This window comes from Ornithorhynchus anatinus, chromosome 3, assembly GCF_004115215.2.
Source record: "Ornithorhynchus anatinus isolate Pmale09 chromosome 3, mOrnAna1.pri.v4, whole genome shotgun sequence".
Taxonomy (NCBI): Eukaryota; Metazoa; Chordata; class Mammalia; order Monotremata; family Ornithorhynchidae; genus Ornithorhynchus; species Ornithorhynchus anatinus.
The window spans coordinates 23,953,962-23,974,977 of record NC_041730.1 but is presented as its reverse complement, the minus strand read 5'-3'; the positions used below and the strand labels follow the sequence as shown (position 1 = coordinate 23,974,977).

The 21,016-nt window shown below is 48.3% G+C and overlaps 1 protein-coding gene across 1 annotated transcript in view; it reads left to right on the top strand.

The window, feature by feature from the left end:
• Positions 1 to 11,055: 11,055 nt before the first annotated feature.
• The window catches only part of CD82 (CD82 molecule), a 50,399-nt gene continuing 40,438 nt past the window's right edge, over positions 11,056 to 21,016 (top strand). Inside the window, exon 1 of the mRNA XM_029061101.2 lies at positions 11,056 to 11,169. The gene's annotated coding sequence lies outside the window, so the exon portion shown is untranslated. The remainder of the gene's footprint in view (positions 11,170 to 21,016) is intronic.

Here is a 21,016-nt window from a genome sequence, read left to right as displayed (position 1 = left end):
TTCCTCTTTCTCTCACTATCTTGCCCTTGTCCCTCCCACCTGGCACTGGAGCCCTGGGGGTGATAAGGAGGCAGGGGGATGGACTGGTGGGTACTTTGCAGCCGTCTGCTGAATCAGCAAGGAGAGCAGAAACTCTCCAAGAGATACCAATGCCCAGCCTGCACTGCCCAAACTCATCCACTCCCATGAGTTTTCTGCCTGTTAGCTCCCCATTAGCTCACGATCCAGAAAATCTGCAGACATTCTGTATCATTCATTCTCCTCTCATGTCCAGCTTGGTGGTCATTGCAGGGGTCATGCTCTAGTTAAAGAGAGTCATTTCAATCAATCCATCAACCAGTTGCATTCACTGAGCATTTACTCTGTGCAGAGCACTGTATAAAGAGTTTGGAAAAGTATACGCTCCGCTCCTCTGCCGCCCACCTCACCGTCCCGTTCTCGTCTATCCCGCCATCGACCCCTGAGCCACGTCCTCCCGCGGTCCTGGAATACCCTCCCTCCTCACCTCTGCCAAACTCATTCTCTTCCCCTCTTCCAAACCCTACTTAGAGCTCACCTCCTCCAAGAGGCCTTCCCAGACTGAGCTCCCCCTTTTCCCTCTGCTCCCTCTGCTCCCCCTCTACCCCCCCTTCACCTCCCCTCAGTTAAGCCCTCTTTTCCCCACTTTCCCTCTGCTCCTCCCCCTCTCCCATCCCATCCCCTCAGCACTGTACTCATCCGCTCAACTGTATATATTTTCATTACTCTATTTATTTTGTTAATGAGATGTACATCACCTTGATTCTATTTATTTGCTATTGTTTTAATGAGATGTTCATCCCCTTGATTCTATTTATTGCTATTGTTTTTGTCTGTCTGTCTCCCCCAGTTAGACTGTAAGCCTGTCAAAGGGCAGGGACTGTCTCTATCTGTTACCGATTTGTACATCCCAAGCGCTTAATACAGTGCTCTGCACATAGTAAGCGCTCAGTAAATACTATTGAATGAATGAATGAATGAATGGAGTTGGTAGACATGATCCCTTCCCATAAGGAACTTACAGTCTAGATGGAGAGACAAACATTAAAATAAATTACATATAAGAGAAATGATAGAGTTTAAGGATATAATTATAATACTTGTTGATCACTCACTATGTGCCAAGCACTGTTCTAATTGCTGGGTTAGATACAAGTTAATCAGGTTGGACACAGTCTCTGTCCCACATGGGACTTACAATCTGCACTACGGAGCTGTGGGTAAGATGAATATCAAGTGTTTTAGTTGATAATAATAATAATAATTATGGCATTTGTTAAGTGCTTACTATGTGCAAAGCACTGTTTTAAGCGCTGGGGAGGATACAAGGTGATCAGGCTGTCCAATGTGAGGCTCACAGTCTTAATGCCCATTTTACAGTTGAGGTAACTGAGGCATAAAGAAGTTAAGTGACTTGCCCAAAGTCACACAGCTGACAGGTGGCAGAGCCAAGATTTGAACCCATGACATCTGACTCCCCAGCCCATGCTCTTTCCACTGAGCCACGCTGCTTCTCTCTTCACTTGGCACAGATCCAAGTGTTTAGGCAGCACAGAAGAGAGGGGGAACAGGGGAAGTGAGAGCTTAGTTGGGGAAGACCTCTGGAAATGTGGTTTTAGGAGGGTTTTGAAGCTGGGGAAAGTGATGGTCTGTTGTATACGAGTGGGGAGGAAGTTCCAGACCAGGAGGAGGATGTGAGCAAGAGTTTGGTAGTGAGTTGGACAAGATGGAGATGCTGTTCGTAGGTTGACACTAGAGACGAGAAGTGTGTGCACCAGGTTGGTAGTAGGAAATTAGAGAGGTAAGGTGGAAAGGGGGAACTTGACTGAGTGCTTTAAAATCAATGGTAAGGGATATCATTTTGATGTGGAGATGGATGGGCAACCACTGGAGGTTCTTGAGGAGTGGGGAGAGGTGGACTGAATTTTTTCTAAACAAATGATCCAGGCCACTTGTTTTTTATGGTATTCGTTAAGCACTTACTATGTGCCAGGCACCGTACTAAGTGCTGGGATAGATACAAGTTAACCAGGCTGGACACATGGGGCTCACAGTCTTAATCCTCATTTTACAGGTGAGGCAACTGAGGTACAGAGGAGTAAAGTGACTTGCCTCAGGTCACATCTTAATCCTCATTTTACAGATGAGGCAACTGAGGTACAGAGGAGTAAAGTGACTTGCCCCAGGTCACATCTTAATCCTCATTTTACAGATGAGGCAACTGAGGTACAGAGGAGTAAAGTGACTTGCCCCAGGTCACACAGAAGACAAATAGTGGAGGTCAGATTAGAACCCAGGTCCTTCTGACTCCCAGGCCAGTGGTCTATCCACGAAGCCACACTGCTGCCTGCAAACCAGTGGCTCACCTATTTGCTGAGCCACTAGTTTTGTAAACAACAAGATAATATCTACTTACTAAACCTAACCATAAGTAATTCACAGAACACCCTGTATTGTAAAATTCCCAGGACTGGGAGACTATAGCTCATTGTTTTACTCTGGGGTCTACCATTGATTTATGGTACTTCTTTATTTCCCCACCAGAGGACAGAACACATTCATTTTTGAGTTAAGATTCTGAACTGCATTTTGAATCACAGAAGCGGAGTTTTGAAAGGCACTGCAAGGAGTCATGGGTTCCGCTCCTCTGTTGCCCTGCAGCATGAGGAATAAACCAGAGCTACACTTGGGGGAGGGTGGTGTGTGTGCTTGTGTGTGTTTGTTTTGCAGATCTCCAGTTGACACCCTGGCTTCCCTTCCGGGATCCTTCGATGATTATTTTAAGGTATTTGTTAAGCACTTACTATGTTCCAGGCACTGTACTAAGTGCTGGGGTAGACACGAGTTAATCAGGTTGGACACGGTCCATGAACCATGTGGGGCTCACAGTCTTAATCCCCGTTATACAGATGAGGTACCTGAGGCACAGAGCAGTTAGGTGACTTGCCCAAGTCCACATAGCAGGTAAGTGGTGGAGGAGGGATTAGGATCCAGGTCCTTCTGACTCCCAGCCCTGTGCTCTAGCCACTAGGTCAAGCTGCTTCTCATTTTCTGATTTCCATAGCAGCTGAAATTGGAAAAAAAGCACTTAATTCCATTTGAACTGCAAATACCAAAGAACAAAATAGAGAGTCAAATGAGGGATTATATTTCTCTTTGCTACTCCCTCTCCCACAGTGTTGTGCACCCTGTGGACATCCGATAAACATTTGTTGACTGGTGTGTGAAGTCAGACTTCCCTTACCAAGCTGGGAAAATTTCCAGAATCCCAAGCCAATTGGGAGAACTTGAATTGGGGGGCCGAGAGGAGCGGAGGGAGAGTACCTCTGGAGATCAGACCACAATAGTAGAGGCGATCCTGTCTCTTCTCTTTTCTTCCCCTTTCAAATGTGCATGCTACTTGCGGGTAGATTCCCAGATGCCCCTGGGGTAACCCTGTCATGTGTTCAGTGCCAAAAATGCTAAGACAGAAATTGGATAATGAGAAAGATTTAAGCACATGTGATCAAGAGGCAGATATCCTGGGTATTCACTCTACCGTATTCTCACAAGCATTTAGAACAGTGCTCTGCACAGAGTAAACGTTAATAAGTACTGTTTATTGATTCACTGATTGAAGACCAACACCCTTAAGAAGAGGGGTTGGGACTGAAGCTGGAGAGAGTGAGCATTAAAACTTGTAAAATAAATGGCCACATCTACTCCGGGCAAAGCCAACATTCTTCTGTTTGCAAAACAGAAACCCAAACCCACACATTTCCTCACAGCCCCATTGGAAGCAGACTTGTTTTCTGATTAATGAGAAGGATATCTGCAGCCCATTCTTTTTGTTGTAATTTGGCGAGACTGGCCAAACGCCATTTGTGCGGGTCTGTGGAGCCATGGCGCTCCGGCTGGCCGACTGCATGCTCCAGCTACCTCCTTGTGGGCCTGGGAACCAGGCTTGGGGGTCAGGGGAGGCTCTCCCAGCTCTAGGCTGTTCTGCTCACCCTCTTCCCAGACCCCAAGGATTCTGGGCTCCGCCACGAGGCTCCCAGAGATGCGGGGAAAAGGCCAGCGATGAGAACTACTTAAAATATTTTCCGTTAACCAGACGAAACCAATGACATCAAGGTTCCTGGAGTAGATTCTGGGGCATTACGTCCAAGACGAGGCTCTTTCAGCACTTTCAGTGCCTGCACCATGGTCCGGCACATGAAATTTTGTGAGTGAAGAGAATTTGATTTTCCCCTCCCAAAATATGATGAGGAATAACACGTTGTCAGTGAAAAAAATCCTCTTCAAAAACGTCCTCGCCCTGGGGAGGACCCAACCAGATGGCTAGAAATGGACTGAAAATAAAGCTGACTGTTGTATTTGGACTCCCTCTTCTATCAGTGCTGACCCAAGTTCCTGGTTGACCTGGGTTTTCTAGGCTTAGGTGGAGGTCGTTGTGTCAGGTTCCCGGACAGACAGGCAGGAAAGGACAGTTCTGCTGAAACAGACCATGTACCGGAATGCCTGAACTCAGGGGAGGCCTGCTTGAAAGTCAGGGGGCTGGAGAGGAGTTTAACCGAGAAGCGGCATGGCCTAATGGGTAGAGCATGGGAGTCAGAAAGATAAGGAGAAGGATATAACAGAGTTGGTAGACATATTCCCTGCCCACTAAGAGCTTAGAGTCTACCCCGGGGAGATAATCATTAAAATAAGCTGCAGATATATGCGTAAGTGCCGTGGGGCTGAGAATGGGGTAAATAAAGATACAAATCCAAGTGCAAGGGCAATTCAGGAGGGAGAGGGAGTAGGGGAAATGAGGGCTTATTCAGGGAAGACCTCTTGGAGGAATGTGATTTTAATAAGGCTTTGAAGGTGAGGAGAGTCTGTCGAATATGAGGGAGGAGGGAGTTCCAGGCCAAAAACAGAAAATGGGTAAGGGGTCCGCAGTGACATAGACGAGATCAAAGTCAGTCCCTGCCCCACCTGAGGTTCAGAGTCAAAGTTGGAAGGAAAGTAAATATCAACCCCTCCATTTTACAGAGGAGGAAATGGAGGCACAGCAAAGTTAAGTGACTTGCCCAAGGCCACAAAGCAAGCAAAACAGATGAGAACCCAGGTCCTCTGATTCCTAGGCCTGTGCTCTTTCCCTAAACCACACGTCTTCCCATCTTTTTCCTCACAAAGGTGGCAGTCTTGGGGCATTGCTAAGCACAGAGCAAGAACTGTGGGGCAGTAGCATAGCCTCATGGGGAGGGAGCAGGACTTGGGAAGGATATTAGCGACGAAAGGACAAAGGAATGTTTCCCTGGAATTTTGTCCCCAAAGCACACTGGTACTCTGGAGGCTGGGAATCATGGCCCCTGTCATGGAGATGCCTCTACCTCTGCAGGGGAGAGTGGCAGAAGATCAAACTAGCTCGGTACCGCTCAGCTCACGTGAGCCAACACTCCAGCTGGCAGTGTGGCTGACCATCCCTAATTTGGGCTGGCAGAGGCAGGAGATGCTGGAGAGCAAAACTAACGTGAGGGAATGTCTCCGCTCAGAAAGTGGGAGGGGCTTTGAAAGAATCCAGCTGCGTTGCCAGCCATCCAGTTCCACAACAAACACCCCTAGCCCCAGGTCATGAGTGGGAAGGATGCAGGGAGGGGGAAGAGGGAACATCTAGCCTCATATGCTCTAGGAGATGCTCTAGAAGGCCCTACTTGTGGGATCTAATAATAGTGATATCTGTTAAGCACTTACTATATGCCAAGCACTGTGGGGTAGATATGATGAAATCAGAGCGGACATAATCCCAGTCCCACACGGGGCTCAAGTTTAAGGAAGAGGGAGAACAGAGATTTTGTTTCCATTTTACAGAGGAGGAAATGAGGCTCACAGAAGTTGAGTGACTTCCCCAAGGTCATACAGCAGGTCAGGGATTGATCTGGGATTAGAACCCTGGTCCCCTGACTCCCAGGTACCTGCTTTTTCTGCCAGGCCACTCTACTCCTATGGTGAAAACCATTTAGAAGAACCATTGCGGTAACCTCTGTGCTGCTTCTGACAGTGGAGTGGGTCAAGGGACATCAACTACTGGTTCTCCCACCCCTGTATTTACCGAATGCAGCAGAGGCTCAGGCGAACTCTAGCAAGGTTTCTACTGCCCTCTTCTCGATTGACTGCACCTAATGCTACCCCTCCTCCATTTGGATTCCCTCTTCAGTTCTTACTCTGCCTCACTGTGACTTTGGGGGAAAAAAAATCAATCAATCAATATCTATTGAACACTTACTGAGGCACAAAAGATTGTAACAAACACTTGGGAGAATACCACAGAGGAAAGATACTTGGTCCCTTCCCTCAAGGAGTTTACAGTTTGATGTGGGGAATTCTTGCACCGTTTCTCTTATATAGATTAGAATCTTTAGATTAGAAGGGATAATAATAATAATAATATTGGTACTTGTTAAGTGTTTACTATGTGCCAACACTGTTCTAAGTCCTGGGGTAGATACAAGTTAATCAGGTTGGATACAGTTCCTGTCCCACATGGGGCTCACAGTCTTAATCCCCATTTTTTACAGCTGAGGAAAGTGAGGCAGAGAAAAGTTAAGTGGCTTGCCCAAGGTCCCCCAGCAGAGATGTGGCAGAGCCAGGATTAGAACCCAGGTCCTTCTGACTCCCAGGTCAGTGCTCTACTCACTAAGGTATGCCGTGTCTCCTATATGGAAGCTCCCTATCTTATGATGAGGTCTCTTAGATCATGAAGGGTGGATCTGGAAAAGGAGGCACTTGCCATATTCTTGAAGTCACTGCAGAGGATGAGGCAAGGAGGGGCACAACTATAATCACTTCAGCAGTGGGCATAAATCATCACTCACCCTCAGACTTAACCCTCACCTCGCTACTTCCTACAATAGCCCAGCCCACACACTTCATTCCTTTAATGGTAGCCATCTCACTGTACCTCATCTCGTCCCTCTGGCCACTGACCTCTCGCCCACAACCTGCCTCTGGCCTGGAATGCACTCCATCTTCATATACGACAATTACTCTTCCCCTGTTCCAAGTCTTACTGAAGACACATCTACCTCGTTGCGGGCAGGTAATGTGACTGATCACTGTTATATTGTACTCTCCTCAAGCACTTAGTACAGTGCTCTGCAGACAGGAAGTGCTCAAAAATATGATTGACTGATCATTTCTAAGAGGCCTTCCCAGACTAAGCCCTCTTTTCCTCTTCTACTCCCTTCATGGATCGTCCTGACTCGCTCCCATTATTCGTGCCCCCCTTCAGCCCCACAGCACTTGTGTACATAGCTGTAATTTATTTATATTAATGTCTGTCTCCCCTCTAGACTGTAAGCTTACTGTGGGCAGGGAATGTGTCTGTTATATTGTACCCTCCCCAGTGATTAATACAGGGCTCTGCACACAGTAACGTCTTAGTAAAAACAATTGACTGACTGACTCAACTGTAGGTTTGTCAATACAGGGGAGGAAAAGAAGAAAGGCGTCCTTTTATGGTATTTGGGAAGCACTTATTACGTATCAGGCACTGTACTAAAAACTGGAGTAAACACAAGTTAATCACATTGGACAGAGTTCACATCCCACTTGGGGTCACAACCTTAATTCCCATTTTACAGATGAGGCAACTGACGCCTAGATAAGTTAAGTGACTTCCCCATGGTCACACAACAGACAAGTGGGAGAAGCAGGATTAGAATCCAGGTCCTTTTGACTTCCAGGCCGATCTTCTATCCATCAACTACACTTCTCCTCTTAGAGCCATGCCTCTCACTCCCACTTATTGTTACTGCTGCTGCAGATCAACATTGGCGTTAAAGCAACGAGAGGATGGGATAGCGTGCTCTAGCCACTAGGCCAAGCTTTTTGCCTTCAGGTCAGGGTCACCCAAATAAATATTGGGATAACAGAGGTTCTCAGCGTAGTGCCTCAATTTCCATCTTGGCAACTTCCACAAGGAGCTCCACTCCTCTCCCTGCCATCAGACTGAGCAGCTAACTACCCCAAATGCCGAAGCCTCCACCTTCCGCACCTGGGGAGCTCCTGAGGACGGGACTTTTAAGGGACTGAAGAATCCTGTGTGATGTCACCAGGGGAGTTTGCTTCCTTTCTACTTCGTGAGCTAGCGGCGCATGCCTGATTGGCTTCTGGGAAGTGTGACGTTGCCTGTTTGCAGGGCAACTATCTACCTACCCGCCTACCTGGCCTGGCCTGGCCTTGGGCCAAGTCCTGCCCTTCCCCAGGAGTAGTTGGCTGAAGGTTATGCCCCCTCTCGGGCGCACTAGCTAGAAACGGTCCTCCTACTCCGTCACTCCGTTTGACGGCACCCCTTCTTTCCAAAAGCCGAGACCAAGTCCTCCCTGGCTCACACGCCTCTTCCCCTCTTCAAAACCCTACTTAAAGCTCTTCTCCCCCCTTCCTCTCTGCTCCCCCCATCCTTTCCCATCCCCTCAGCACTGTACTCGTCCGTTCAACTGTATATATCTTCATTACCCTATTTATTTTGTTAATGAGATGTACATCACCTTGATTCTATTTATTTGCTATTGTTTTAATGAGATGTTCTTCCCCTTGATTCTATTTATTGCTATTGTTCTTGTCTCTCTCCCCCGATTAGACTGTAAGCCTGTCAGAGGGCAGGGACTGTCTCTATCTGTTGCCGATTTGTATATTCCAAGCGCTTAGTACAGTGCTCTGCACATAGTAAGCGCTCAATAAATACTAGTGAATGAATACCCAATCCAGGTCGCCTTTCGGCAAGTTGAGTTAAACGTGATGTGCTCACTCTTGCAGATTAAAAATTCACTTCCCAGTGCAAAGGGCTGGTACTAATTTGTTTGCTTTAAGAGAATGCAAACAAAACACTCAGTTGGACCCATCTCATTTTGGTAAATTAGGAACCGGCTCTTGGAGGGTGAGCCCGCCCCCCGGGATAGGGACCATGTCTAATTGCTGCCTGTGTATTCACTTGCAGTATTTAGTACAGTGCTCTGCTCATAGTAACCGCTTATAAATACAATTACTACTAGACTTTGAGCTCCTCCTGGGCAAGGCATATATCTACCAACTCCATTGCATTGTTTCCTGCCCAGTGCTTAGTATAGTACTCTGCCCATGATAAGTGCTCAATAAATACTATTGCTTAATTGATTGGTAGTCCACCACTGGCCTGCTGTGTGACCTTGGGCATGTCATTTCAGGTCTCTGTGCCTCAATTTCCTCATCTGTAAAATGAGACTTAAATACCTGATCCCTCTCCTATGTGGGCGGTGAACCCCATAAAAGATAGGGTGCTGTGCCTGATCAGATAATCTTGCATCTACCCCAGCGCCTAAGAAATACTACAATTGGTTTTTATTAGGATTAGGGGGTCCTATACCAGTCCTTTCTCTCCCTGGAATAAAGCATGCACACCCCTCCCTCTGCGCAGCAGGCAAGAGATGAATTAAAGCGTTTTAATCCCGGCTGTGCCACTTGTCTGCTGTGTGGCGCTGGGCAAGTCACTTCACTTCTCTGTGCTTCAGTTATCTCATCTGTAAAATGGGGATAAATAATAATAGTTATGATGGCATTTGTTAAGCTCTTACTATGTGCCAAGCACTGTTCTGACTGCTGGGATAGATATAAGGTAATCAGGCTGTCCCACGTGGGGCTCACAGTCTTAATCCCCATTTTATAGATGAGGTAACTGAGGCACAGAGAAGTTAAGTGATTTGCCCAAAGTCACGCAAAAGACAATGGAGGAGGGGGATTAGAACCCATGACCTCTGACTCCCAAGTCCGTGCTCTTGCCACTAGGCAACTCTGCTTTTCACAGATGAAGATTGTGAGCCCTTTCATTCAATCATATTTATTGAGCACTTACTGTGTGCAGAGCACTGTACTAAGTACTTGGAATGTACAATTAGGCAACAGATAGAGACAATCCCTCCCCCACGGCGAGCTCACAGTCTAAACACAGCAAAGCCAAACAGAACAAACCGAAACAAGACAACATCATCAAGGTAATATTATTATTATCTTGGGCAACTCCTTTCACTTCTCTGGGCCTCCCTAATCCTCATCTGGAAAACTGGGATTAAAACTGTGAGCTCAGTGTGGGACAAGAACTGTGTCCAACCCAATTTGCTTGTGTTCCTCCCTCCCCTCCCCCCTCCCCGCAGAGAAGCAGCATGGCTCAGCAGAAAGAGTATGGACTTGGGAGTCAGAGGTCATGCGTTCAAATCCCATCTCAGCCGCTTGTCAGCTGTGTGACTTTGGGCAAGTCACTTCACTGGGCCTCAGTTCCCCCATCTGTAAAATGGGGCTTTACTGTGAGCCTCGTGTGGGACAACCTGATTGCCCTGTATCTACCTCAGCGCTTAGAACAGTGCTCTGCACATAGTAAGCGCTTAACAAATACCAACATTACTATTATTATTACAGTGCCTGGCACATCGTAAGCGCTTAATCTTCCCCTCTTCCAAACCCTATTTAGAGCTCACCTCCTCCAAGAGGCCTTCCCAGACTGAGCTCCCCCTTTTCCCTCTGCTCCCCCTCTACCCCCCCCTTCACCTCCCCTCAGCTAAGCCCTCTTTTCCCCACTTTTCCTCTGCTCCTCCCCCTCTCCCTTTCCCTCCCCTCAGTACTGTACTCGTCCTCTCAACTGTATATATTCTCATTACCCTATTTATTTTGTTAATGAGATGTACATCACCTTGATTCTATTATTTTGTTAATGAGATATACATCACCTTGATTCTATTTATTTGCTATTGTTTTAATGAGATGAACATCCCCTATTTCTTGCTATTGTTTTTGTCTGTCTGTCTCCCCCGATTAGACTGTAAGCCCGTCAAAGGGCAGGGATTGTATCTATCTGTTACCGATTCGTCCATACCAAGCGCTTAGTACAGTGCTGTGCACATAGTAAGCGCTCAATAAATACTATTGAATGAATGAATTATTAGAGGGGAGTGGGCCGGGCAGCAGGGGGTTAAGGGTGCCGCCCCTACACCGGCCACCAGGGGGCGGCGGTCGCTCGGCTGGATTCGGCTCGACTCGGCTCTGTTCGGCTCAGAGCGAAGTCGGCTCCGTCCCGGGAAGGCGAGAAGGGCCGGGATTTTGGGGGTCCAGCGCGGGGTCGCAGCCGCCCTCTTCAGCCTCTTCTCCGCTGAGCCCCAGGTGAGGATCGGAGTGGGGGGGGGGCAAGAAGAGAAGTTGGGGGGCGGCGGTGGGAACTTTACAAGGGGCTGGGAACTGGGGACTCCTGGGACCCCTGCTCAGCAGGGTCGCCGGTCCTGAAAAGTGGGGGGTGGGTGAGCCCACCCCACCCCGTAAGTTGCCCGGGGAGAGCAGCCTCCCCTGCAAATCCCCTCCCACCCCGCTCCCCCTCTTTGGCCTGATTTGGGTGCAGAGGGAGGGCTGGGAAGGAGGGGCGCAGCTGGGAGCGCGAGGTCCGTTGCTTGGGGTTTTTTGGGGGGGCCGTTGGGGGGGACCGTTTTTGTCTCGATCCGGGCTGAAGGCGTCGACTGGGAGCCCCTCATTGGGCAGGGATTGTCTCTATCTGTTGCCGAATTGTCCATTCCAAGCGCTTAGTCCAGTGCTCTGCACATAGTAAGCGCTCAATAAGTACTATCGATTGAATCCCCGAAGCAGAGATTTGACTTGCTGAGCCATCGCCCGTGGTTGCCGGCTGGGGGGAAACTGAGGCACGTGCGGATCATGGGACTTTAGGGGGAGTGGGTAGGAGACCCGAGGCTGAAATGGGAATTCTGGAGCCGCGAAGAGCCCCAGTCCCACACTAATAATGTTGGTATTTGTTAAGCGCTTACTATGTGCAGAGCACTGTTGTAAGCGCTGGGGTACTGCTCTTGCATCGCTCCAGTCTCTCTTATATTTTCATTTCATCTTATGTCGCCAGCCCCCTCCTCCCGGTTAAATTTAGGCTGTGCGGGTGGCGTTCATAAAGTAGCTAGAGCCCAGGCCTGGGAGTCAGAAGGTCTGGGTTCTAATTCCGACTCCGCCACTTGTCTGCTGTGTGGCTTCGAGCCAGTTGCCTCACTTCTCTGGGCCTCAGTTTCCTCATCGGTAAAATGGGGATTAAGACTGTGAGGCCTATGTGGGTCAGGGGCTGTGTCCAACCCGATTATCTTGTATCTACCCCAGCGCTTAGACCAGTGCCTGGCACGTAGTAGGCGCTTGACAAATACCATTCTTGTTATTATTTCTATCAATCAGTGATATTGACTGAGCGCTTACTATGTGCCCAGCACTGTACTAAGCCCTTGGGAGAGTACAGAACAACAGAATTACTGGCTATCTTCCCTGCTTATAACGACCTTACAGTCTAGCGCTTAGTATAGTGCTTTGCACACAATAGGCACTTTATTTTTTTTATTATTATTAATATTAGTACTCTTACCGGCTCGACCCCGAGGCTGCCCTTCCTGGCTCTCGGTTTTCCCCCTGTATAAACTGGGATTGGTTTCGTCCTCGTGATGAAATGAAGTTTTTTTTTTTCCCTTTGTTGTGTTTGGTTTGGACAAGAATCAGCCTCTGAGCTGTTCTGCGGAGAGAGTGTAACTACTTCCCCGAGTCTCTGGGGAGCAGGTGAGGTCTGAACACCTGCTTGAAGCCTCATGTTTCCCTCGAGCTTTTGGTTGGCAGCTGCTCCCCGCAGGGTTTCTCCCTGGAAACTCCAAGGAACTTCTTGCCGCTCCCAGGGGGCTTTTCCTGGGAGCCACCCCTGGGAAGCCCAAAGGGGGCTTTCAGGGAATCAGCCGGGGAAACCAAGTGAAAGTGAAAGCCTCACATCAAAAGAAAGAAACGTTCTGCAGGGAGGAGGGGGACGGTGGTGGGAAACCCCACTTCGAATCTGTGCCCGGTGTCAAACCCAGGGCCAGGCCGGGAAGGATGCGGGTGTCCTGGGAGCCCTGCAATCCTGGCTCCAGTCAGGACAAGAACTGCCGCTTCGAAAGCGCAATGATTTTCTGTGCGTGCGTGCAGTGTTCCGTACCAGATTTCTGCCTGGGACTTGACTTCTGGAGAAGAAGGGGATAGATTTTGGAAGGGTGGGGCCTGGGTTATTCCCCTAGCATCTGTTTCTGGTTGGCCCATCGGAGCGGAGTTTCAGAAGCATCTGACTGTTCCCAGCATAACTCGGGGTTGGGGCTGCTAGGGGAAGCCCGTGCTTCATGACTCCTGACTTGCAGTTGGAATGAAATCAGCCCTCCAGGTGCTGCTGCTCTCTGGATGTTTTCTCTGTGTGGCAGCTCTTTGACTTGGTGAGCGAAGGAGGAATACACCCCTTTGGGCCTCCCCCCTACCAGGCTTGGCAGAGGTAGTGTGTAACTGAGGGCCTTGGCAGAGGTAGTGTATAACTGAGGGCCTGGCGTCATGGAAAAGGGGTGTCATATTAAGAGGGATGTGTGTGTGTGTGTATCTGTGAGTGTTTGTGGGGACAAAAGGGGGCGAGGGGAGGGGACGGACAGATGGGATTCAGTTTCATTCTTCTCTGCTGGAATCTTGCGGCTACCATCAGTTTCCCAGCAGACATTCCGGGCCTGGCTGTGAAGCAGGTTCACGAAGTGAGTAGACTGGACCTAGGAATTTCCTCAGAAGATAAGTTTCTCTGCACTTTGCCCGGGCTAGCCAGAAAGCCCTCCTGAGAATGGCCTCAGAGGACGGAAGCGGTCAATGGGTTTAGATAGAGCAGAGGTAAACGACTTGACCTGGCTACGTTCAAGGGCCCGGGCCGATTGCGGCAGAGCAGAATTCAGCCTCCACAGTGCAACCAGATTAGGCAGTCGGAGTCATTTGCCTGCTCTTCCCTCCCCGACTTCCTCCCGGTGGCGAGCCCTGTCTCCGGCAGGAGCATCAGGTGGCCCGTGTGGTTTCTGGTCGGGTCGGGGCTTTGCAGTCAGCCAGAACATCTGTGCCCTCTGGAGCAGCTCACCCCGACCCAGTAGGCATATGCTAGGGTGGCTGACCTGCCCGATACTCAAGGGCACTCCCTACAGGCTGGGGAATAGCAAGGGAACTGAGTTGAGCTTTTACTTTCCATTTGACTCCCACTGCTTGTACCTCCTTCATCCCCACAAGTTTTGGCACAGCCAGTGCTGCCACAAGACCTGAAACCTTTTGACAAAAAGCTTTTCCAGACTGGGTGAGCTTAACCTGACAGGGCTCAGTTTAGAGCAAAGGGAAAGGAGGGAATTTGGTGGGGAGCCTGATATTAAACAACGTTCCTAGTTGCACGCTCTTTTCCACTAACAACTGGAGCATTTTGGTAATAAGAACACACCCCTGGCCTGCTCCTTCCCAGTTGTTTCTTTAGTGTCCACCATCCCAGGAGAAATTCCAAAGAGGGCAGGTTGCAGATTGGCAAGGGCAAGGGGCAGATTTGAGATCTAATTAGTGCAGTTAGCTCAGGATCAAGCAATTACAATTAGGAGGAAGTGTGTGTTTGGAGGAATGAAAGGTCTCCGGCCGCTGCATGTCAACAAAAGCAGGTATGTGGTATTGAGGTGGCATTTGTTTAATCTCCAGAAGAACATCTTGATTTGGTTTCCCCTCTTCAGAGCTGGGTTCCCTGGCTTTTCCACCCCGCTCCCGCCTACCAACGCAGTAGGTCTCAGTTCTGGGAAGGCCAGTGGAAGCTGAATTATAAAAATAATGATGATGGTATTCATTAAGCACTTACTATGTGCCAGGCACTGTACTAAACACTGGGGTGGGTACAAGGAAATTGGGTTGGAAGCAGTCCCTGTCCCAAGTGGGGCTCACAGTGTCAATCCCCATTTTACAGATGAGAGAACTGAGGCACGGAAAACTGAAGTGACTTGTCCAAGGTCACACAGCAGACAAGTAGTAGAGTTAGGGTTAGAACCCACTACCTTCTGACTCCCAGGCCAAGGTTTTTATCCACTAAGCCAGGCTGCTTCTCTACCAGTGAGTGGACATTGCTCCTCTTCCTCACCAAGTTTTAAACATGATCTAACCACAGACAGAAAGAGAAAGATGTGATGGGCAGTGTGACCTTGTGCATGGAGTATGGGAGTCAGAAGGACATGGATTCTAATCCCACTCTGTCATTGGAAGCCTTCCCAGACTGAGCCCCCCCTTTCCCTCTGCTCCTCCTCCCCTCCCCATCCCCCCTTTCCCACCCTCTGCTCTTCCCCCTTCCTATATATATAAAAATATATATTATTTATTGCCCTATTTATTTTGTTAATCATGTGTATATATCTATGATTCTATTTATCTTGATGTTTTGTTTTGTTTCTGTTTTGCTTTGCTCTCTGTCTCCCCCATTTAGACTGTGAGCCTGTTATTGGGCAGGGATTGTCTCTATCCGTTGCCAAATTGTACATTCCAAGTGCTTAGTACCGTGCTCTGCACATAGCAAACTCTCAATAAATGCTATTGAATGAATGAATTTCACGCATGACCTTGGGCAAGTCATTTCACTTCTCTGTGCCTCAGTTCCCCATCTGTAAAATGGGGATTGAGGTGGTGAGCCTCACGCGGGGCAACCTGATCACCTTGTATCTACCCTAGTGCTTAGAACAGTGCTTGACACATAGGAAGCACTTAACAAATAGCATAATAATAATAATTATTATACAGGACATGGATGTGTCCAACCTGATTATCTTTTGTTTACCCCAGTGCTTAGTACAGTCGTTGACATGTAGTAAGCACTTAAGAGATTCCACTGTTACACAATTACGGTGCTTTTCAAGGAGTAGGGGCTCTGAGTTGAACACAAGCAGTGACTAGCCTGAATGCCAGGTTTAGCCCTGTTTGGGGAGTGAAGGATTTGGTCTGGATGCCCTGGGTACACCTCAAATCTGCATGCCCTGCTCCCAGCCTCGTTAAAGGGAAAGGAAGTGGGAACCTCTCCCCAGTGTTTCTGACTCTGTGGGCCTTGGGAGGACTGGAGGTGGCTGGCTGATCAATCAATCAATGGCATTTATTGAGCACTTACTGTGTGCGGAGCATTGTACTAAATGCTTTGGGAGAGTATAATGAAAAGCAAAGGTCACCAGTGATCTCCTTCTTTCCAAATACAGCGGCGTCCACTCCATCTTAGTCCTCCTCAACTCTTAGCTGCCTTTGATACTGTTAACCACCACTTTGTCCTGGAAACATTACCCAACCTTGGCTTCACAGAGGCTGTCTTCTCCTGGTTCTCCTATCTCTCTGGCCATTCATTCTCAGTCTCTTTCGCGGGCTCCTCCTCTGCTTCCCACTCCCTAACTATGGGTGTCCGTCAAGGTTCAGTTCTGGGTCCCCTGCTCTTCTCTATCTACACCCACTCCCTTGGAGAACTCATTCACTCCCATGGCTTCAACTAACACCTCTGTGCGCGTGATACCCAAATATACATCTCCGGCCCTGATCTCTGTCCCTCTCTTCAGTTTCACATTTCCTACTGCCTTCAAGACATCTCTACTTGGATGTCCTCTCATCACCTAGAACAATGTGTCTAAAATGGAACTTCTTATCATCCCTCCCAAAAACTCTGGCTCCCCGTGACTTTTCCATCACTGTAGATGGCACAAATTTGATGTTATCTTTGACTTCTCTCTCTCATTCAACCCACACATTCAGTCTATCACTAAATCCTGTCGGTTCAGTCTTCGTAACATTGCTAAAATCTGCTCTCTTCTCTCCATCCAAACTGCAACCACATTAATCCAATCACTTATCCTATCCTACCTTGATTACTGTGTCAGTCTCCTCGCTGACCTCCCTGCCTCCTGTCCCTCCCCACTCTGGTCCATTCTTCATCCTGTTGCCTGGATCATTTTTCTAAAAAAAGATTCAGGCCATGTTTCCCCTCTCCTCAAGAACCTCCGGTGGTTGCTCATCCACCTCTGCGTCAAACAAAAACTCCGCACCATTGGTTTCAAAGCACTCAATCACCTTGCCCCCTCCTACCTCACCTTGCTACTTTACTACTTCCCAGCCCACACACTTTACTCCTCTCATCTTAACCTTCTTACTGTACCTTGATCTCATCTATCTCACAGCTGACCTCTTGCCCACATCCTGCTTCCGGTCTGAAGCATCCTCCTTCTCACATCCTTTAAACAATTACTCTCCCCAGCCCCCTTTAAAGCCCTGTTGAAGGCACATGGTCTCCAAGAGGCTTCACTGATTAAGCTCGCCTTTCTTCTTTTCTCACTTCCTTCTGAATTGCCCTGACTTGGTCTCTTTATTCATCTCCCTTTCCCCAGCTCCATTCATTCAGTCGTATTTATTGAACGCTTACTCTGTGCAGAGCACTATACTAAGTGATTGGCATGTACAATTCGGCAATGGCTCCAACAGCACTTATGTACGCATCTGTAATTTATTTATATTAATGTCTGTCTCTCCATCTAGACTATAAACTCACTGTGAGCAGGGATTGTGTCTGTTTATTGCTATATTGTACTGTCCCAAATGCTTGTATTGTGCTCTGCACACTGTAAGCACTCAATAAATACCATTGAATGAACGAATGAACAGATTTGGAAGACACATTCCCTGCTGTCTCCCAAGAGAGGAGAGAAGCACTGTCATAATAATTCTTGTATTTGTTCAGTGCCTACTATATGCCAAGCACTGTCCTAAGCGGTGAGGTAAATACAAGTTAATCAGGTTGGATATGGTCCCTGTCCTACATGGGGCTCACCATCTAAGTAAGAGGGTAAACAGCAGATTGCCAAAGCGTTGTGAAATTGATTCAGCACAAGGAGATGCTTGATCTGGCCAACTTGAAATATCCGTGTTTCTCTGATCCTCACTGCCCCGGCTGCTCCCCTGGTGATGCAGTGGCCAGAAGCCAACTTGAGGCAGCATTCAAACACTTAGTACAGTGTTCTGCATACACTAAGTGCTCAGTAAATAACAGTGATTGACAGAAGGTGGGCAGGGGATGCCCTCCCTCCCAGCAGAAGCTGAAACGAGTCATTTCCCCCTCTCTTCGTATCGTCGTAGGCTGGGTTGGACTGGGGAGAGCAGAAGGTTGAGGTCAAGGGTTTCTGTGGGTTTTCCCCTTTCTCTGTTTGTTTATTCTTAGGGCTTTTCTTCTTAGAGCCATTGCCCTGTGGGAGAATTTTGGGGAAACCACTGAGAACTGTTATAAACTCTGCCGTTTCTCTTCTCCCCTTCCCGTCTTTCCACTCAGCCAGAGTTCACTGCTTCCCCTCCACCCCCAGAGGGATGACAGCGGCATTCGCTGTGAACAGAAGTAGACATACTAATGCTATTTATTCAGTACCCACCAAAGACAATTTGCATTATACAAAGATCTTGGGATAATATAATAAAAGACATGTTCCCTAACCACAGGGAGCTTGCTCTCTAACAGGAGAGACAAGATATGAAACAGAGTAATCAGAATAACTGAATGTACAGTTGGATTATATATAGCGTGGCCTAGTAGAAAGAGCAAAGTTCTGGGAGTCAGCGGACCTAAATTATAATCCCAGCTCTATCTCTTGCCTACTGTGTGATCTTGGACAAGTCTCTTAGCTTCTCTGTGGCTCAGTTTCTTCATCTGTAAAATGACCTATTGACCTATTTAGACTGTGAGCCCCATGTGGGACAGGGACTGTGACTGACCTGATTACCTTGTATCTATCCCAGTGCTTAGTACGGTGCTTGGTCCAAGTTAGGCACTGGAAAAATACCACAATTATTATTATTACACAAGTACTGAGGATGGGTAGAAAAAAAATACACAAGTGCTGGAGGTGGCTATTGGGTGTTGGGAATTAAGCAGAGAAGGTTTTAGAGAAGGTAGGATTTTAGCAATCTTAGGTGGAGAGAGCCAAGGTCTCGTGGGTTTTGAGGAGAGAATTCCAAATTGGGGGAGCAGCATAAGCAAGGGGTTGAAGGCAGTGAATCAAGAGCGGGGAATAGTTGTAGCTTGGGAAGCATGAACAACTGAAGCTGGTGAATGGCAAGAGAAGAGAGCCGATATATAAAAATGGAGACTTGACGCCATTGGTAAGCAGTATGATTGAGGGAGATGACCGGCCACTGATGGCTTTTGAAAAGAGGGGACATGAGCAATGTGTTGTTTCAGGAAGATGATCCATGCAGTAATGGGGAATGTGGATTGAAGGTTGCGGGAATTGGCTGGAGGCAGGGAGGTCTGTGTGGAGGCTGATACAGTAACCTAAAGAGGGATATGATGAGTGCTTGAACCAGAATCGTGGCCGATTATGTGGAGAGGAAGGGGCAGATGCGGAAAATGTTTTGGTGCATCCCATAGCTGGATGTTGGCTGCTCATACCCAAACCTGCCCACCCAGTGCCAACCACCGAGAATGAGAAAGGGGAAAAGAGGATTCCGGTTGCAACTGGGGATTTCCCCAAAGGGGGCTTGGTTCTGATTTTACTCCTGGCATCAGGCAGCTGGCATAGCCACAAGTCTGTCCCTGGGGTGTTCTCACCCTGCTTGCAGTCACAAAGTTGGTCAGTCATATTTATTGAACGCTGTGGGAGAGTTCAGTAGAACAATAAATATTCCCTGCCCACCGTGAGTTTACGGTTTAGAGGAGAAAGCTTCCTAGAGCCTGGTGGGCCTGTAGAATGCAGTCCAGGGTCAGCCTTCTTTGAGTGCCCAGTCCTTCAATTTCCAAGGCAGACAGAAGGATGGATATTAGTGCTTAGTGGAAGCTCCTCTTGCTGCGTGGTATCTAGTAGAAGCTGGCTCTCTGAGCTGAGCCCTGGCTGCTCAGGCTGGTCATTCTCCTCTCTGCTGTCAGGCTGGGAATTCTGGCTCTTGAACAGTTTGGCACATAACTATAGGAAAAGCTGGAACAGGAGGGAGGTCACAACCTTTAAGAATGTTCCTCTCCAACCGTCTCCTTTGGGTGTAGCCCCTTTGCCTCCCAAGGGCTCAGAAACAACTTTCCCCATGGCCTCGAATGGAAGCTCTGACAGCCAGAAGTCAAGAGGAGAGAGAACCATCTTAGCTGAATATCTGTCTAAGAAATGAAGCTCACTGCATCTTTCTTTCAATTTGGGGCTCAGACACCAGACTACACTTCAGTGTTAATTAGCAACACATGTGAGGACAGTAGGAGTGTGTGAATCTTCACCCTTCAATTATCACCTGACCTTTCACATTCCCCCTCTCCTCTACCTCCAGGCCCTTATATCATTAGATAATTACAGCATCTTCTGATTGTTTAATAACCCCCCAGTATCTTCCACCACCTTTAGGGAGCCAGAAAGTCGGAAGATCAGTCAGTCAAAAACAGCTCGTTCCCAGGATGGAAGGAGGGTTGGGGACTCTAACCAGAGTCTGTATGTATGATCTGAGGGGAAAAAAATATTCCAGTCTTCTTAGTGAGCACTGCCTTATTACAACTGTGAGGAGCTGAGCACTGTTCAGTATTCTAGGAAGGATGGGATGGAGCAAAGGTATGCAGTCCTCAGAAGCAGTCCAAAGGCACCGTGGGAGAACAGGCCCGATGACTGCCCCGCACAGGTGGTGGGATGGACGTTTGGAGCGGTGGGGGTTTTGAAGGGGTTTCCTCTAGCTTGTCCTTGGGTTCTTGGAAGATTTCTGGCCCGTAGGCCCTTGTGAGGCAGGGCGCCTTCTCTACAGTCAACCTCATTCTGTTCTTGGACACTTTGAAACTTTTGAAGTCTACCCTTAAAAGAAATAAAAAAACCCTGCCTTATTATGATGATGGCATCTTTGAGTGGTATACTACGGCTTTGATCCCCAAGGGGCTTAGGAGCTTGTAAACTTCCTCCTCACCTTCCCTCCTGTGAAATGTGAGGCTTGGAAGAGACTGCTGGTCTGCTTTATAGAGGGATGAAAGGAAACTGAGTTAAATAGCTGCTGTGAGAAGGTGATTCAGAGAGGAGTCAGGTGTCTGGCTGGAGTCAGGCATCAGAGGCAAGTTCTGAGTACCGGCTCAAAGGCAGAGGTCTGGACAAAGATTTGGGAGAACACACCAGAACAAACGCCAGTTTCCCCCTGCTCTCCAAGCCGGAGCTAATGGTCTGACTGCCCT